Source organism: Gorilla gorilla, chromosome 4 (assembly GCF_029281585.2).
Source record: "Gorilla gorilla gorilla isolate KB3781 chromosome 4, NHGRI_mGorGor1-v2.1_pri, whole genome shotgun sequence".
In the NCBI taxonomy this organism is placed as follows: domain Eukaryota; kingdom Metazoa; phylum Chordata; class Mammalia; order Primates; family Hominidae; genus Gorilla; species Gorilla gorilla.
The window spans coordinates 46,647,452-46,654,065 of record NC_073228.2 but is presented as its reverse complement, the minus strand read 5'-3'; the positions used below and the strand labels follow the sequence as shown (position 1 = coordinate 46,654,065).

Below are 6,614 nucleotides of genomic sequence, written 5' to 3'. Positions count from 1 at the left end.
TTCCTGCCCAATTATCTTGTCTGTCCCCTGGTTTTGCGACCTTATTTAAACATTTAAATCCTTTTCTTTAAATTGGAATCTTGATGAATGGTGCAAAAATCAATGGATACAAATGATATGCCGAGATATGGAAGTCTTCCGCCCACTGGTTCCCTAGGCACTCAGTTCCTCTCCCAGGAGGTAACCACTGTTGCCAGCTCTTAGAGTGATTTTTGATTCCTTCTTCTACCGGCTCTATCTCAAGTCCTTCCCTGTCTGTGAGATGTGTGCCCTTTCCTTTCCAGGCCCTAGTGAACTCATATCTGGTTGAGTTTATATATAAACATTTTTATGTGTATATTTTATATACATATATAACATCTCTCCCTATGGCCTTCCGGCCTGGAGTTTTCATCACGTCGCTTCCTGGATGAAGGAACCTCGAGGGGTGAGGGGCAGGGGTTGGGGGTGATGGAGAAGAGAACCTAAAGGGGACTTAGGTAGGGGGTTCAGAGTGGCCAACTGGCGTGACGCTCTGTCAGGATTCCTATTCCTATTCCTCCCACCTCAGGCCCCCTTCTAGTCCTCTCAGCCAAAAGCCTCTCGTTTCCAAGGGCCGAGACAGAGACAGAGACAACGAGATACACAGAGACAGAGACGCCAAGGCACCAGCATCCCTCTCCCCCTTCTGTCCCGCCCCATCGCTCTGACGGACACCATTGCTCAGCCAATGTCGCTCACGATGTGCCCCTGAAGGGCCAATGAGCGCCAGAGGAGGGCGGAAGATTCCCCGCCCCCACTTCTAGGCTTGGTTGAACCGTGCAGGTAGGTCCGGGGCTGGGGGAGCTGCCTTTGGCACTGGTGCCCCTGGGGGTGGGGGCACGAGTGGGCCAGGGTGATGGTGAGGTAGAGGAGGTGTCCCCGACCCGACGAGCTCGAGGGAGCGGCCCGGCTGGGAGGCGGGGGGCCGCGGGGCCCGGGGAGCGGGCGCCGCCGAGGGCCCTGGAAGCGGCGGGGCTGGGGGAGAGGGGACGCGTGTGTGGGGCACGGGGACCCCCGCCCAGCGCCCACTCGTAGGCCTGGGCCGCGGGCTGCCGACCGAGTGGCCTGAGGGCCTGGCTGCCCGGGGGGCGGGCCGGGGCCGCGGCCAGGGGCGCGGAGCGGAGCTCGGGGCGCCAGGCCGAGCCGAGGTGGGACGGACCGACGCGGAGAGGAGGGGAAGCCGCATCCCGCGGGGCGCCCCTCCTGAAGCGAGCCGGGCAACGGCCGCGGGCGCCCCTGCCCTGAGCCCACCCCGCGCTCTGCCCTCCCTAACAATGGGAATGGGGCAGAAGGAGGCGCCCCACTGCGGGGAGGTGAGGGGTAGGTTTGGGACTGGGGTCCGCGGTGGGGGGAGGTGCGATCTCGGGCTCTCGCCTCTCCGCTCCCTCTGGCTCTGGAGTTGGGGGCCCCTGTGGGGCTCTGAAGTCCGCCTGAGACTTGGGTCAAGAGTCAAACTGTCGCCCCCCGCTCCTCCCCCAAAATCCGGTGAGCGGTAAGGAAAGTGATGCCAAGTCTTCGAAGCCTCAGTGACAAACGCATAGCAAGAACACATCCACTCCAGAGGTGTTTATTTTTTATTTTTATTTAAAAAGGGGTACTTTTCGACATTTATTTTTAAGAAGTGGGTGCTGTTATTTTTGTCCCTACGCGGGCAAGCCTCCATTTTAAGCGAAGCAGTAACTGGTTAAGCTGGAATTGTATACAGGCCCAGGACTTGAACGAGGATCCTGCCAGAGGTCATTTAGTCCATCCTCCTGCCTCCAGGCAAATTTACCTTCCTCCCACCCTCAAAATTAAGTTGCTCGGTCTGCTTTTAACGATCTCTGGGGAAGAAGGGTCTTTTATTTGTTTCTAGTACTTCAGTCAAGAATAGGTTTTACTTTTCATGTGGAATTGACTCTGAAACTTAAGCATAATCTTGGGACAGTCGGGATGATTAGAGAGGTTTTACTTTACTAAATATAATTAAATGTGGCAAGGGTCTTTTTTTAGACGGTTAGTTAACAAATCACGTTTAGTGTTTATGAAGTACCCTGGAAAATTACTTTATTCTCTCTGGGATTTTGGCTAATTGTTTGATAAGCAATTTTACATTATCTAAAATACGTGTTACATATTTATTTCTCTTTTTATGTAAAGTATGTTTCTACACACATATATATGGAGACACACATTTGCCCTTTTCTAAAGGGGACTGTATTTTCTATACTTTTTTAGTGCGATGAGGCAAATAGTACTTCAAAATCCCTGCCCAGGTAGCTTAAACTATTTGCATCGTCTTGATTATTTTTTAGTCTAAATGAAAATCCTCTCTTTCAGATACCTTCTCGAAACAAAAGATTTTCCTACCTGCTTATACTTGGTAACCGAGGGAATTACTAAGACTTCTTGCTCATTTCTGAGTATTGTCTTTATATCCTGACACTATGAATGCTACTTGGATGCCTCTGAAGGTAAGATGTGTTATTTTTTCATTACCAGCCTCATTTTATTCATTTTTCTTTAGAATTGGGAATATTGTAGTTTTTGAATTTGCTATTCTTCACTTCCTTTACCTGCCATTTCTCTTGCCTCTTGTGTTTGCTTCCTAGGATTGATTGGCTATATCTTACTTTGTATCTCTACTGTTCTTTGATTATCGGTGTGAATGTTTTAATGAAGTTCTCAAATTAACTTCCATTATAATGAAAGACAGTGATCTTTTTAACTTTAAATTATGGCAACTTACATAGTTGTAAAATTATGTTCCGGTCTTAGGATGGGTTGGCAATTCAAACATCTAGGTCCACTTTTCAAACAGGTACTTTAGAGTCATAGGTACTAGGGTGTGCCCCACTCTTGCAAATCAGTAGCTGATTCATGTGTTACAAAAGATGTGTCATTAACCATTTGTTTACTCTGAAACTTCATATAGTATATTAGGGCATTCTAAGACCTGCTGGTTTACACGTATGACTCTTTCAGAGTCCTCCTGCTGCACCCCAGTCCTTTGTGTGACATTTCATACTATTTTTCTCAGCAGGTAGCACTTACACCAAGTTTTATTTCACAGGGTAAACCTCATTGGGACAGTGTAGACAGATGACCTTTAGATGAAAAAGCTCCCATTGATGTGGTTCTCCAGTCTCTTTGGCTCCTCTAATCTCTTGTACATAGATGGCCAAAGAACTCTCCATTAGGACTAAGCAAAGGGCAGAGCTTAAGACTTAAGTAGGTGGCTTCTTTGATTTTCTTGTGACTAAAAATATATGAAAAAAATAAAATTAAATAAAAACAAACAGAAAAGACGTAAGGAGGGGATAGGAGGAAGGACAGAGAAGGATAAGGAGTCTTGGAAACCCTCCACCAGCTTCGCCTTTCTTCAGAGTAGGATACTAGCTTAGTTAAGATCGTTGGGTGCTAATCTGCTCTGTGGACTTCCAGATTGATGCAGAGGAGAAATCAGACAATAGTGCAGTGTGTGTAACCTAAATATCTGGACTTGTGGGAAATCTTAGGTCATGTAGACTGAATTCTCATCTTCATTTATGTTTCAGCTGCTATTGCTGGATAAGAGTGCTTATATTAATATACAGGAAGCCAAAGTGACACAGTTTTTCCAGCATTCTCCCTGTAGAGTTGGAGGGGTTGCATGGGGAATGCAACCAGAAGTTCTGAACCCGTTAAGAATCAGAGGACCTGTGTAAGAGTGTTTCGACTTAGCAAGTGTTGAGCACCAGTGTTGGTGGCCTCTGTCCTCTTTAGGAAGCAGGCAAGGGGATTGAGATCAATACATTGGATTTCATTTTATAGTTTCCTAGGTTTTAACGAATGTATTTGGTACACAAAGCCCTACTTTTAAAGATATTTCCAGTGTTTAAGGTTTTACCTCTAAATCTCTCTGAACCTGGGTTGTAATACAGTAACCTCAGAAGTTCTACTAGAGGTCTCTGGCATGGCAGGAATAGAGAAAGGAAATCAGCTCCATATCGTGAGTTACCACCTGTTACTACTTAAGAATGCAGTTAGGTGGTTGCCTTAATATTATGTTCCTTACCAATCCTTTGCTCAGTGGGAAACATCTTCTAAGTGTAAACCAATTTTTGGGGGTAATGTTTTCTTCCTATTTTTATTACTTAGAAACCTTAAAAATTACAGTGTTCGTCTGGTCAGAAAAAAAGGTCCTTTTTGCGGGGAGGATAGCATTGAGTTTGTGGGCTGGAAAATAAAAGTGGGGAGAGGGAACTTTATTCTCTTTTTCATTGGTGAATATCCTTAAAACATTTCTAAGATGTAGTTTCAGATTGGAGCTACTTAATTTCAGTAAAAAGAAATGATAGGTTAATTAAAGTGCATATTTTGGAGCCCAAATGTTTATTTTATATAGATCTTATATTTTGTTTCCAATTATCTTATTGTAGAATGAACTCTGTCGTTCTGTCAGGCATTGCGTAAATGTTAGACTGAGTATGTGCTTGTTTCCATGCGTATAGAAAATAGCGTCACACTCACGCAGTCTTCACAAATGAAAATGCCAGAGGAGGCAAGTAACAAGGAAGAATAACTCCAAACCAAAACTCCTCAATTTAAGGCACTCTCATTAATTAGAAGTTCTCATGGAAATTATTATTTATCCCTTTTTCTCTGTGTTAGGGGTCTGTACCTTTTTAAAGCCTGAATATTTCTAGCCACGACTAAGCAATGTCAGTGATGTTACTAGGGTCTAGTTGTCAGGGTTAGGGCTAAGGAGTGGGTGAGATAGGAGAGGAATAGGGAAAGGAAGGAGAATTGAGTGAGTTGGAGAAAAGAGTGAAATGAAGATGAGGAGGATAGAAAAGATACAGGATCTTTAGTGTGTAGCATGGAGCCATCATCAGTTGTCTCAGGTAGTTCTTAGGGCTGCTGGATGCCTTGTGTGCTAGACTGAACTATGGTGAAATGAAGTAAAAACTGTTCTTGACAAGCAAAACGAGAGAATTAAAACATAATTTAATATGATATAGAAAGATCTGCAAGGCAGACAGTTAAGTGATGAAAGCAAGATGTAGAACAGTATGTATGATTTGATACCCTTTGTGTTTTTTGGAAAAAAAAAACAGGAGAAAAAGATAATTTGCATTGGTGTATGTATGCAAAAAAAAAAAAAAAAAGATCTTTAGGGCTGGGCGTGGTGGTTCACACGTGTAATCCCAGCACTTTGGGAGTCCAAGGTGGGTGGATTACCTGAGGTCAGGAGTCTGAGACCAGCCTGGCCAATATGGTGAAACCCCGTCTCTACTGAAAATATAAAAACTAGCTGGGGCGTGGTGGCACACACCTGTAATCCCAGCTACTCGGGAGGCTGAGGCAGGAGAATTGCTTGAGCCCGGGAGACGGAGCTTGCAGTGAGCTGAGATCACGCCACTGTCCTCCAGCCTGGCTGACCAAGCGAGACTCTGTCTCAAACAACAGCAACAACACAAACCTTTAGAAGAATAAATAAGAAAATGGTGGCACTGGTTACCTGTTAGGTCTAGGAATTGTTCAGGTAGAGGACAGAGTAGGAAGGAGACTTCTCATTGCATTATATCTTTTTACACTTTCTGATGTTTGTATCAGATTTTAAAAATTAAATAGAAAATTGAAAATTTTAGCTGGGCGCAGTGGCTCACGCCTGTAATCCCAGCACTTTGGGAGGCCGAGGAGGGCGGATCATGAGGTCAGGAGATCGAGACCATCCTGGCTAACACGGTGAAACCCCGTCTCTACTAAAAATACAAAAAAATAGCTGGGCGTGGTGGCAGGCGCCTGTAGTCGCAGCTACTCGGGAGGCTGAGGCAGGAGAATGGCGTGAACCCGGGAGGCGGAGTTTACAGTGAGCCGAGATCGTGCCACTGCACTCCAGTCTGGGCGACAGAGGGAGACTCCGTCTCAAAAAAAAAAAAAAAAAAAAAATTTTAAAGAACAGCATCTCCTTCCTTTTCTTCTCTTTCTGTGTCTGGAAGTCAGAGAAATGGCAAGGGTTCTAACTGAGAGAATAGTTTTTTTGTTTTTGTTTTTGTTTTTTTGAGACAGAGTCTCACTCTGTCACCCAGGCTAGAGTGCAGTGGCGCAATCTCGGCTCACTGCAAACTGTGCCTCCTGGGTTCATGTCATTCTCCTGCCTCAGCCTCCCGAGTAGCTGGGACCACGGGCGTCCGCCACCACGCCCGGCTAATTTTTTGTATTTTTAGTAGAGACGGAGTTTCACCGTGTTAGCCAGGATGGTCTCGATCTCCTGACCTCATGATCCGCCCAACTCGGCCTCCCAAAGTGCTGGGATTACAGGCGTGGGCCACCGTACCCAGCCGAGAGAATAGTTCTTGAACAGTGGTTGAGGGGATACACATGCAAAAGGGCCCATAATCTAGGACATGTGTTCTCTTGGGATCTTCAAGAATTTTGAATTTATAGATGTATATTTCTAGTATTGAACTGCAAAGTCAGGCATTAAAAAATTTAACTTGGCCAGACGCGATGGCTCTCACCTGTAATCCTAGCACTTTAGGAGGCTGAACAGGCAGATTGCTGGAGCACACGAGTTTGAGAACAGCCTGGGCAACGTGGCAAAACCCCATCTCTACTAAAAATACAAA

General features: G+C 45.5%; 1 protein-coding gene across 12 annotated transcripts in view; it reads left to right on the top strand.

The window, feature by feature from the left end:
• Positions 1 to 488: 488 nt before the first annotated feature.
• Positions 489 to 6,614, top strand: part of KANSL1 (KAT8 regulatory NSL complex subunit 1) — a 194,578-nt gene continuing 188,452 nt past the window's right edge. For 3 of the 12 annotated variants that reach the window (XM_055387799.2, XM_055387803.2, XM_055387794.2), the window contains exons 1-2: positions 490 to 804; positions 2,341 to 2,474. The gene's annotated coding sequence lies outside the window, so the exon portion shown is untranslated. Of the gene's footprint in view, positions 805 to 1,083; positions 1,585 to 2,340; positions 2,475 to 6,614 lie in introns of those variants that run through there. The other 9 variants (XM_055387809.2, XM_055387806.2, XM_055387791.2 and 6 more) reach the window with 6 other exon arrangements.